General features: G+C 36.0%; 1 protein-coding gene across 2 annotated transcripts in view; it reads left to right on the top strand.

Annotated features, from left to right (window-relative positions):
- LOC137629750 (calcitonin gene-related peptide type 1 receptor-like) overlaps window positions 1-7,500 on the top strand; it is a 703,766-nt gene that overhangs the window by 211,399 nt on the left and 484,867 nt on the right. Inside the window, exon 1 of one of the 2 annotated variants that reach the window (XM_068361350.1) lies at window positions 6,904-7,500. This exon is cut by the window's right edge and continues 82 nt beyond it. The exons of the other annotated variant lie outside the window; for it this stretch is intronic. The gene's annotated coding sequence lies outside the window, so the exon portion shown is untranslated. Of the gene's footprint in view, window positions 1-6,903 lie in introns of those variants that run through there. 2 annotated transcript variants of the gene reach the window in all.

Here is a 7,500-nt window from a genome sequence, read left to right on the forward strand (position 1 = left end):
GGATAATTCGTGGCAGCAGCAATAGATTTCCTCTGGCTACAATCAGTGTAATATGCCCCGGAGGGCATCGACATTAGATGAAGATATTGAATTCCATTTGCAATAATTGTTCTAATTCCGCTTGCAGTCTATTAATTCACGACCTGTTGCATGTGAGGAGAGAAATCATTCTAAGCAGGTCTGAAAAAAAAAAAAAAAAAACTGGAAAATTGCCGATTTTTATAAAGCGCTCGTGTGGAGTTGTGACATTTGACTGGATACACAGCACGAGTAGATATGTGGTAAAACGAGCATGGTTGTAATTCTCTCTCTCTCTCTCTCTCTCTCTCTCTCTCTCTCTCTCTTTGTCTGTCTGTCTCTCTCTCTCTCTCTCTCTCTCTCTCTCTCTCTTCTCGTAAACACACACTTTATAAATCCTAAGAAATGTTAAACGCTTATAAGAAATAAGTGACTTAAAATATTATTAAAATACTGATGTGAGCAAAGTCAGGTGTTGAAGTGCTTGATATACTGTATAGCTCGATCAATTAGGTTGACTGTAGTGTTTGCACCTTCCCAGCAGTATCTGTGAGTCTGAAAGCCTGATGTATAGCGTACAAATGAGAGAATGAAGGAAGCATGCAATCAATAAGTAAATTAATAACAGAACATTCAAATAGGTGATTTAACCCTTTCACTGCCAATGGTGAATTCTACGAAAAGTCTTTCGGAACCACAAAAACCATTGCTTGTTGATATTTATTGGAAAGCTTTTATCATCACCTTTCCATTGAATACCAACTTTTTATTGTTTGAATGATTTCAAGAGAGAGTTTCCTTTTTCAAATTTTTACTAAGTGGCAGTGAAAGGGTTAAGTTAGTCGTTAATAGATGGCGGGTGCTGTCAATTAGATCAGTAGTTGAAGAGCTTTTATATACATATGAGAGTAATTCTCCTTGCAAGGATGATTATATTTTAAGTAAATCTTCAGGAGCGAAGTTTTGGGTACCAGTAAAGAACAAACTCAGTTTCTCAGAGCAGACTTGGGCTGGAAAATAGTGTGATGTTTCAGAATCATGTTACTTTTCATTTCAAAGTAAAATTATTTATAATTTCCGAATCGTCAAGCTTAAGTGGAAAAGGCGAGGTATTATGCGATGGAAATGAGATTAGTTTTATACATTCATATACCAAAGGCACTTCCCCCAATTTTGGGGGGTAGCCGACATCAACAAGAAACAAAACAAAAAAGGGGACCTCTACTCTCTACGTTCCTCCAGCCTAACCAGGGACTCAGCCGAGTTCAGCTGGTACTGCTAGGGTGCCACAGCCCAACCTCCCACATTTCCACCACAGATGAAGCTTCATACTGCTGAGTCCCCTACTGCTGCTACCTCCGCGGTCATCTAAGGCACCGGAGGAAGCAGCAGGGCCTACCGGAATAGTGAATAGGGAAATAACCAGTGAGATTAAAAAAAAAAAAAAAAAGTTTGTAAAGTTTCCATAGACTAACAAAATTGGGAGGAGGTTATGTTTTACCCCTTGTTTGTGTGTTTGTTTGTGAACAGCTTCTTTGCCACAATTTTAATCATAGAGTAATGGAACTTGCAGGGATTAACTGTTATGTGAAAAGCTGGAAAATAATGACTTTTTGGAAGGTCAAGGTCACGGTCAAGAAAAATGTCCAATTCACGTAATCAGCCATAAGTTTGGACATCGTTGTCCCAGAGACTTCAAACTTGGTTCCTATTTGAGTGTATGAATATCAGCGCCAGTTAATATATGTTAAGGTCAAAGGTCGGGAAATAAGCTGTTGCGGCGGAGGTCTGCGCTCTACTGAGTGCCCCTCTAGTTGTGTATGTATTGCTAATATTTAACTTGAAATATCTACGCATTCTAATCTATTCCAATAATATCCCATCGTATAAAGATCAGAGAACAGAACGAGTTTTAAGGTCTTAAAAGGAGCTGAGATCCGTTTTGAGTGGTCCACATCAGGCTCCTTGAAACTATATTACAATTCTTATTTTACACTGCGGGTTGGTATTGGGCAAGAGCCCGTGCTTATTAATGGGTGCAAGTTGCCCTGTCCCTCTTTGTGGTCTATAGATTACCTAATAAGTTTTGGCGCCCCCTCCCCGCCTGCATCTCGTTTTCTATAAATTCTGTTCTTACCTCACAACCTTGTTATAGATAAGACTATCGTTTTCTTGGGGGTGGGGAGTGGGGGGGGGGGGGAAATGGCGTTGGGCTTATGACATGGGATTTATCATGTCAACAATATCTCCCAAGTTAACAACGGCTCCAATCTACAGAGTGGAGATTGTTATTATCATCTGTATCCTGGCTTGATTTCACCTTTATACTGGTAATTATTATTATTATTATTATTATTATTATTATTATTATTATTACTTGTGTACGTGACCCGTCAAAAATGGTGGCTACATATTTAGATAGATATGCACGCACATGCATCCCTCTTTCACCAAGGTATGACTATTTCCTCTCCCCCTTCCCAAGGGATGAGAAAAGCTCACGTGACCAGATTTTATATATATATATATATATATATATATAAAACAAGTCACTTGCTCTTTATTATTATACTGTATAAGGGTGATTATTATTATTATTGTTATGATTTTTATTATTACTATTATTATTATTATTATTAGTAGTAGTAGTAGTAGTAGTAGTAGTAGTATAGTAGTAGTGTTTGAAAGATAAAACTCCGTATAATGAAGGAAAACAACTAACAGTGAAATGAAGATGGGAGTAAAATATGATTCAGATCAAACTTTTGAAATAAATTATTTTATTGATTATCAAGGAACTCTGGTTACCCGAGAAGTGAAGCTTAAACGAAAGGCGGTATAAGGCCTTGGATATCCCTACTACTCATATTTATAAGTTTCTTTTCTGTATTTTATAAGTAAAAGAACAAAATATGTACCTCGACTTCATGCTGTCATCCTCATCTTTAAAATATTTGATCCGTCGTATTAATTTTTAATCATTCTTTATATACTTTTTTTATGGAATGATTTGCTGCTTAGAATAGCTCATTCTTATTCCCATCACAAACTTTTTGATATCATCATTATTTAGTCGTTAGATGAACTAATTAATATTCATGTCCCCGTTCCAATTTATTATCTTCAGTATCTCTCCCTCTGGAACATGTTCTAGGAGATTTTTCGTTATTTTCGTTATCTTTGTCTCATTTGCTTATCTCTTACAAACTTACTGACATTCTTTGTTAACAGGATCCTTTCATATTAATTAATTCGTTTATAATTCTTTGTTATTTTATAAAATTTTGTACGTATTTTAATCTTTATCTAAACTATAAGCTATTTTGTATTTCTTCATCTTTCAATACTGTAATTTATAGCAATGGGTGTATTTCGCTTTCCGTCATTTCAACCGGATGAACAATCAAGGCTTATACTACAATTTTATCTTGTTTACTGAAATATTGTTCCCTTAAAACTCCAATTATTAAAACAAATGTTACCGAGATTTCTATGCCCGTGTTTTATAACCTTCGGCAAGTCTTGATTTACGCCAGAAATTGGCTTTATATTTATTTGGATATTGGCTGCGTTTATAACTACATTTCAATTATATTTTATTCTTTCGTTAGAATTACAAATATATAATAGATCCCAATAACTTAGGTGATTTTAACCTTCGTATAACGGAGTCTGCATAAGTAATTAGGTTCCAGAAGTATTTACCCACTTTGAGTAACGTTAATAAAACGGGACTGATTTCGGACGGTTATTAAATTTACAACACTGAGATTACCAAACACTTTTTCACCCAAGGGGTTAACTACTGCACTGTAATTGTTCAGTGGCTACTTTCCTCTTGGTAGGGTAGAAGAGACTCTTGAGCTACGGTAAGCAACTCTTCCAGGAGAGGGACACTCCAAAATCAAACCATTGTTCTCTAGTCTTGTGTAGTGCCATATCCTCGGTGTCATGGTTTTCCTCTGTCTTGGGTTAGAGTTCTCTTGCTTGAGGGTACACTCGGGCACGCTATTCTATCTTATTCTCTTCCTCTTGTTTTGTTAAAGTTTTTATAGTTTATGTAGGTAATATTTTAATGGTGTTACTGTTCTTTAAATATTTAATTTTTTCCTTGTTTCCTTTCCTCACTGGGCTATTTTCCCTGTTAAAGTTTCTGGGCTTATAGCATCTTGCTTTTCCAACCAGTGTTGTAGCTTAGCAAGTAATAATAATAATAATATTAATAATGATAATAACAATACAGGAATTTCGCTCGTTCGCACGTATCTGGAAAATAATTCTTATTAGGAATTTGTTGATACTGTTTAACAATGAGAGCATGACTAGCATATCAAGATGACTGGGAAGAATCATTTTAATCGAAGGGGATCTTAAATATAATTTCATTACCGAATGGAAGGGAGTGTATTTGAAGAAATTAATTTTATTCTTTCGAAGTTTTGTATTTATAGATACAATATACTTGTCCTATAGATACGTTTCCATTTTTAAGTTAAATGTTGAATGATTTGTTTTTTATAATTTTATAGAGATATACTGATACTAATACAAGAATATTTGCTGTTTGATTTCAATACTTTTTTATGATCGATGTTGTGTTCGACATGTTTATTGTACAAATAAATTTCTTTTTTGTTATTTTTTTATCGGAATCACGTCGAAACTCAGATATTCAATGGTTATATGGCCATTATTTCACAGTTTATAAAAAGCAGAATCAACTTATTTATTACTGTTAACGAAAGGAGTGTGAGCAGAAAAATCTGCTGTGGTATGGCCTGCTGTTTCTTTCGTTGATGTTCTACTACTACTACTACTACTACTACTACTACTACTACTACTACTACTACTACTACTACTACTACTATTCATTTATTTAAAATGCAATTTTTTTGTTCTCTCTCTCTCTCTCTCTCTCTCTCTCTCTCTCTCTCTCAGTAGTAGTAGAAGTAGTAGTAGTAGTAATTGTAGTTGTAAGAAAAGTGACTTTTCCTTTGGAATTTTAAGTGTAACTATTGTGATGTTTGGAATATGTGTGTCTCTGTCTCTCGAAGTAAGTAATGATAACAGTATTAGTAATAGCCTTAGACTCGAACTAAAAATATAATCTTTTTGATAACGGAAGTCTCTCTCTCTCTCTCTCTCTCTCTCTCTCTCTCTCTCTCTCATGTGTGTGTATATTCTACCTGCTTGATAAAGACCAAACGCGTAATACTCTTCACGGTATTGGTCTCATATTAGGGCCAGCATTAATACTGCATGCAGCGACAGGTATCTTCAGGCATTGAATGGAGAGAGAGAGAGAGAGAGAGAGAGGAGAGAGAGAGAGAGAGAGAATCTTGCGGCGATGTCTGAATGGAGAAATCAGCCTCTCCTCCGATGAGATCAATCGTTGACATTCGGTTGCTTAATGTTTAGATGATGAAGACAAGTTTCTGGTTTGGGAGGCATGGTTATTTATTGGTGTATTTGTTTGTTTACTTGTTTCTCGTTTTTTTTTTTGTAGTTTATTTATTGTTTGAGAGGTATGTTTATTTATTTGTGTGTTTGTTTGTTTACGTTTTTGTTGTTTATTATCTTATTGAGAGGTGTGTTTATTTATTGGTGTATTTGTTTTTTACGTTTTTGTTATTTATTTATTTCATTGAGAGGCATGTTTATTCATTGATATATTTGTTTGTTTGCGTGTTTCTCCTTTTTGTAGTTTATTGTTTGAGAGACATGTTTATTCATTGATACATTTGTTTGCGTGTTTCACGCTTTTGTAGTTTATTTATTTTATTGAGAGGCATATTCACTTGTTGATATATTTGTTTATTTACGTGTTTCTCGTTTTTGTAGTTTATTTATCAATATATTTCATTTTATGACATGATTTCCTTTCTCGAAGTCAGGTATGCCTAGCATGTATTTACCATTAATGACGAATATTATCTTTCGTGCTAAATGTACAATGCTGATTATTATGTTAACTCGTGTAGAGATAAAACGAATAGAATTCAGTTGATGCGAAATTGAAGTTATAAGGATCAATAACATTCACGAGATCAATTCTATCATCGAGTAACGGCAACTTCTTTTGATCTTTTCTCCTCTGCATCTCTTAATACGATCGTGTTGAATGTGTGGAAATATCTCTCTGGCATTGCGTTCTTAATCTTGCCTCATATTCTAGATTAGCAGTTCACGGTTTTTTTTTTTTTTTTTTTTTTTTTTTTTGCGGCAAATTGAAATTCCAGTTATTCATCTCGCCTTGATTTTCCCTCACGTTCGTCAATGAGATGAACTCTGATTTAGAACTTAAACGCTGTCTAGGTTTTTCTAAGAAAGTAAAGCGCCGATGCCAACCCACACATGAGAGAGAGAGAGAGAGAGAGGAGAGGAGAGAGAGAGAGAGAGAGAGAGAGGGTGGGAAATTGTGGGTTCAACAAGAACGTTTCTATTGCCAAAGGTTGTACCTTCGTGCCATTTGTAAAATTATCAACCTTGTCGGTAGCGCGAAAATGATAAAAGGGACTCTATGGGTGTATGCTTATATCCATATACCCATTATACCCACCCTCCCTTGCACCCAAAAAACACCTGCCAATTATTGAAGGGTAGAGTTCGTTGCCTATCTTTCGCTACACATTTTAATTCAGAGTAATTCTCCCTATTCGCTACATTTATTCTAAATATCGCTTATTCTTCAGTTACGCTTCACTCAAGTTTCGTAACGAAATTAACATCTATACGAAGCACCATTAGAGACAGGATATGCAGTCCAATAATTCGCTGAGGTGGCAACCCCCGTGCCAATGCCCACAACGAGGGCCAAGATCTCCCGACTGTGGCTGGGCTCTCTGGCGCTGCGGAGACTCAGTGCCATAGTTTGCGTGTGTGACCAGGTTGGGTCCCCTCCTCTCTCTCTCTCTCTCACTCAGTTACCCGCCAGTCGGTAAGAGAAGAGGAAGGGTCTCTCTACTCCGCTTGCACATGAGCAACAAGTGAAGTGGTGTATCCAGCCCCCGGTGTTTTGTGTTTAATTTCTGATATTAGAAAACTTTTTTTATTTTTGTTTTTTAGAATTTCTGTTTCATTTTCCACCCTGGAAGAGTTTTCACAAAATGTCGCGGGTTGTTTAGTGTCGTGGGTCAACAGGGAAACCTGCTATGGCCAGCCGTGGCAAGTTGGCCAACAAAGTTTGCAGGTACGGCGCTGGACTTGGCCAAACGTTGCTGCCCTGACGAAAGTTGTTGATTTGTTTGGAAGGCTGAAACTTTTAGAGAGACTGCTTTGTCAGACTTTGTCTCCAGAAGGGGGGGGGCGTTTAGCTTTTCAGTGAATCAAGGAATGCAGATAAATCTTCTCATATAAATTCTAACAAAAAGAACAAAAAAGAAAAGAGATTAAAGATAAAGCTTAAAAAGATATATAGAGAAAACTATTTTCATTATTTGTGACATTTGCCATCGCTCCTGAAATTTCATTAGCATCAATATC

The sequence above is a fragment of the Palaemon carinicauda genome, chromosome 37 (genome assembly GCF_036898095.1).
Source record: "Palaemon carinicauda isolate YSFRI2023 chromosome 37, ASM3689809v2, whole genome shotgun sequence".
Classification (NCBI taxonomy): Eukaryota; Metazoa; Arthropoda; class Malacostraca; order Decapoda; family Palaemonidae; genus Palaemon; species Palaemon carinicauda.